A 5002-nucleotide genomic window follows, 5' to 3' on the forward strand; every position below is an offset into this window, starting at 1 on the left:
TCCCACTCACACTGCAGGGTGAATTCTATCATATTATGGTCACTGTCCCCTCGGGGTTCCTTCACCTTCAGCTCCCTAATTAAGTCTCGTTAAACATCACCAAATCCAGAATTGCCTGTTCCCTAGTGGGCTCTACCACAAGCTGCTCCAAAACAAAACATCTTGTGGATATTCTGCAAATTCCTTTCCTTGAGACCCAATACCAACCTGACTTTAACACTCCATCCACACATTGAAGTCCCTATCATTACTGTAATAGTGCCTTTCTTACATGCCTTTTCGATCTCCTGATTTATTTTCCTCCCCACATCCTGACTGCTGCAAGGAGGCCTTCACACACTCCCATCAGGGTCTGTTTCCCTTTGTGGTTCCTCAACTCTACCTACACAGATTCTACACCTTCTAACCCTATATCACTTCTTTCTATCGATTTAATTTCATTTCTTACTAACAAGGCAACCCCGCCCCCTCTGCCCATCAGCCTGTCTTTTCAATAGGACTTGTACCCTTGGATCTTTAGTTCCCAGCCCTGGTCCCCTTGCAGCCACATCTCTGTGATACCCACAACCTCATACCCACCAATTTCAATCTGTGCTCCAAACTCATTTACCTTGTTTCATATACTGAGTGCATTTTAGTACAACACCCTCAGTCCTGCATTGACTGCCCCCTTTCTCATATTGTCCCCTTTCTCTGTTGTGCCTGAAGTTAGAATCCTGACCCTTTCCATACTTTCTGTCCTATTACTTGTTCTGGAAACTTTAATAACCTCTGCCAAGTCCATCTCACCCACTTTTACTCTTTCCACAATTTTCCATGCAGTTGAAGCCCACCCTGCCAACCAATGTTTAGTTGAAAGCTCTATCTCTGGCCCTAGTTATGTGATTCCCCAGGACTCTGGTCCCAGCATGATTCAGGTGGAGCCTGTCCTATTGGAACAGCTCCCTCCTTCCCCAGTACTGGGGATAATCTGTCCTGAATTCAAGCCCGTTTCTCCCATATCATTCTCTGAGCCATGTGTTTACCTCTTTTATCTTGTTGACCCTGTGCCTATTAGCTCATGGCTCAGGTAGTAATTGAGAAGTTATTACCTATTTGGTTCTGTTTTTTAATTGAGTCCCTAGCTTCTCATATTCCCTCAGGAGAACCTCTTTCCTCTTTCTACCTGTATCGCTGATACCTATGTGATCTGTGACAACTGGATCTTTACTCTCCCATCCCCAGTTCCTTTGCAGCCCAGACAAGAGTTCCTGACCCCGGGCACTAGGCAACACAGCCTTCGGGACTCTGTATCCTGGCCACAGAGAGCAGTGTCTATTTCCCTGACTGTACTATCCCCTGATTACAGCTACATTTCCCTTTTCTCCCCCCTGTTGAATGGCTCCCTGTCCCATCGCGCTATGGTCAGTTTTCTCATCCTCCCTACAGTCCCCATTCTCATTCACACAGGGAGCAGGAATTTCAAACCTGTTAGATAAGCTGAGGCTCCTTCAGCACTACCTCCTGGACCCCTCTACCTGCCTCGCTCATAGTCACAATCCAAAATGGTGGATGGGAGAGGATTGCAGCTGTAAGAGCGGCTGTTTTGTTTGAGATTTTTTCAATGCTGGAGCGGATTGCTTTCTTGGAGCAGTAATTACTGTTTTTGTACGACTTGCATTGTTTTTGGAACCGTTTAAAATAATCAGAAACGATACTTTAAATGGGAGGAAAGGGACAGAGCAGGAGACAAAGTTAAAAGGCATCTGAATGGATATGTGAATATTGATTTGATTTGATTTATTATTGTCACATGTACCTAGGTACAGTGAAAAGTTTGGTTTTGCGTGCAGTACAGGCAGATCATACCACACAAAGATCATAGGTGATGGAACAGAGCGAGGAATACAAAGTTACAGCTGCAAAGTAGACACACAGAAAGCAAGGTCAACAGGAAGGGTTTAGAGCGATATGGACCAAACACTGGCAAATAGGACTAGAACAATTTAGGATACCTGGTCAGCATGGATGAGTTGGGCTGAAGGGTCTGCTTCTGCACATCTATATGACTTGATGACTCTGTCCCTGACCAATGACCAAATTTGGGGTAGTTCATCTAAGGGGTGTGACTGCCTGCTGAAACACAGTGTCCATATACATCTCCCTCTCCCTGATGTGTCACAGTGTTTGCATCTCAGACTCCGGCTCGTCAACTCTCAGCCAGAGTTCCTCAAACAATCAGCACTTGCTCCAGACATGGTCACTATGACCCACAGTGGGGCCCACCAGCTCTCCCATCATACAGGTACAACACATCGCCTGGCCCGGCATCTCTGTTTTCATCACTCAGTTCTTAATTTGATTTTTAAAACGTTTCGTACTGGTCTTTTTGTTGTAGCCTGTCAACATTTCTCCTATTTAACTTCAATGTGCAAGTGGTGTACTGTATAACAGATAGTCAGTTAGTAGCTATCACCAACCAATGAACATTCAGTTTACCTGTGATGTCATTTGTGGGGGGGCGGGGAGCATGGAGGAGAGGCTGGAAAAGGTAATGGTTCAGAAAGAGTTAATGGTGAAGTTGCATCAAGTTCTGCCCACTGGTAACATACATGTCACCTCTGGCTCTTGATAGTGTCATTAGGCCAAACTAGTTCTTACTGATTGTACCGACTGTGATCATGCAATAAACTGCACCTTGTTTTCAAGATATGTGTCGCTCTAGTTAACACTCTGTTGTGCTTTATAGACAATTAGACAAGCCATTAAATTCTGCACAGAAAGGAGGATTTCTGGGGTACATTAGCACCCCAGGTAATATTATCTTCCATTCAGTTTTACAGGTTCCTGTACTAGTTTTTGAAGTTTCAGTTGACTGTTCAGTTATGTTTTTGTTGCTGTGCCTCACCTGGGGCTGATTAATTTGATGAATGGTTTCTTTAAAAAGAATACAAAGGAGGATTTGTTGCTCTGAATAAGCCTCAGTAGTTGGTTACTGGAGTCCAATGCTCCAACTTTCAGGCCCTCCCTTGAATTTTTCTCTGCATTTACTGGGGTTGAGGCTTATCTGTACTTTAACTTCATTCACGCACCTCATCAGTGTTCGCCCGAGCCAGTGTGCAATCACAGTTTCACATTTTTATCAGGGCTCCCTCCACTCCAGCCTGTCAGTATCTGACGGGATGGAGGGAGGGGCAACGTGTAGATTTCCAAGACCCTCTGCATAAGGAAGAACAGCTTGGCTCACCCAAACAGAGCAAAAATGTGGCATTCTCTCCCAAACAAAGTAGATCCTGTAGCTGATTTAGAATGATTAAATCAGTATTTGTTATCATTTTGATCAGACAAGGGGCAGTAAGGATATAGAGCAATGGCAGGTGGGCTACAGATCAATCACAATCACATTGAATGGTGGAGCCAGTGAAGAGGGTCTGAATGGCCGCCTCCTAGTTCCTGCTAGCACATCCCGTTAACAATAGAGAATCAAAACTTGGAAAGTGCCCACATCAATTCTCGATAAAGTTAATAACTTCAGCATTTATTACTCCCAATGCTATCCTTTGATGCGAACATTGTAAAACTGATTTTAAACAGTCTCACTCCAGGATTGCAATGTTTCTGTGAAAAGTTGAAAACTGTAATCCAGCAAGTGGCTGAGCTCGAGCATTAGACTCTGAGCCGGGAGTGTCCAGGTAAATGAGTTACAGGACAGAACGTAAGTTTGACAGGAACGGACTAAATCAGTTTAATCAATTATAAGCAAAGGAGGACATTCAGCCCCACAAACCTATCCCGACATTGAAGTAAATCATGGTGGGCATATGCCTTAACTCCATTCACATGCCTTAGGTCCAGAATCTAACAAACCCCAGAATCTACACCTTTCCTGAGGGAGACCATTCCAGATGTCCCCTCCGCTCCCACCTCTCCATACAAGGGAGTGTTTCCTGCCGGCCCCCTGAATGGCCTGGCTCAGATTGGAATGTTCTGCTCCTTGTTCTGGACTCTTCCCCAACTCTCTTCATTGACAAATCAGCTCCTTCCAACATCTGAGTGATCTCTATGGGATCACCCTTTAATCTTCGATATTCGGGGGATTACAGTCCGGTGGATACAACCCGGCCTCATCACGTAACCCTTTCTTCCCCAGGATCATTCTGGTGAATCTGCTCTACCCCCTCCAAGGCCAGTCTCCCCTTCCTGAGGAGCAAGGCCCAGAACTGAACCCAATTCCTCTGATGGGACTTGTACCAGAGTTTGAGAGAATAGTGCAAAACTGGCATTCTATCCATCATGTCTGCACTGGCTCTGCAAATGAGTTTGGTAACTTAGTGATAAACTAAAGCGTAGTTTCCTCTACTCGGTAATCCAGGCTGGGTCAGTTCAGTCTCAGTGAATAATGAAATGCAAAGGCTAAACATCTTTTTACTCATTCATGGGACATGGGCAGCACTGGCTGGGCCCAGTATTTCTTGCCTGTCCCTAGTTGCCCCTTGAGAAGGTGGGGGTGAGCTGCCTTCATGAACTGCTGCAGCCCGTGTGCTGTGGGTTGACCCACAATGTCCTGAGGGAGGGAATTGCAGGATTTTGACCCAGTGACACTGAAGGAACGGGGATATATTTCCAAGTCAGGATGGTGAGTGGCTTGGAGGGGAACTTGGAGGGGGTGGTGTTCCCATATATCTATAGTTCCTGGCATCTTATGAAGTGCTGAGGGAGCGCCGCACCGTGGGAGGGTCAGTGCTGAGGGAGCGCCGCACTGTCAGAGAGTCAGTGCTGAGGGAGTGCCGCACTGTCGGAGGGTCAGTGCTGAGGGAGTGCCGCACTGTCGGAGGGTCAGTGCTGAGGGAGTGCCGCACTGTCGGAGGGTCAGTGCTGAGGGAGCGCCGCACTGTCAGAGAGTCAGTGCTGAGGGAGCGCCGCACTGTCGGAGGGTCAGTGCCGCACTGTCGGAGGGTCAGTGCTGAGGGAGTGCCGTACTGTCGGAGGGTCAGTGCTGAGGGAGTGCCGCACTGTCGGAGGG

At 46.7% G+C, this 5002-nt stretch overlaps 1 protein-coding gene across 1 annotated transcript in view; it reads left to right on the plus strand.

Annotated features, from left to right (window-relative positions):
- The window catches only part of LOC125484146 (collagen alpha-1(XI) chain-like), a 90234-nt gene that overhangs the window by 5425 nt on the left and 79807 nt on the right, over positions 1 to 5002 (plus strand). The gene's annotated exons all lie outside the window — the stretch shown is intronic.

The sequence above is a fragment of the Rhincodon typus genome, chromosome 10 (genome assembly GCF_021869965.1).
Source record: "Rhincodon typus isolate 14 chromosome 10, sRhiTyp1.1, whole genome shotgun sequence".
NCBI classification, from domain to species: domain Eukaryota; kingdom Metazoa; phylum Chordata; class Chondrichthyes; order Orectolobiformes; family Rhincodontidae; genus Rhincodon; species Rhincodon typus.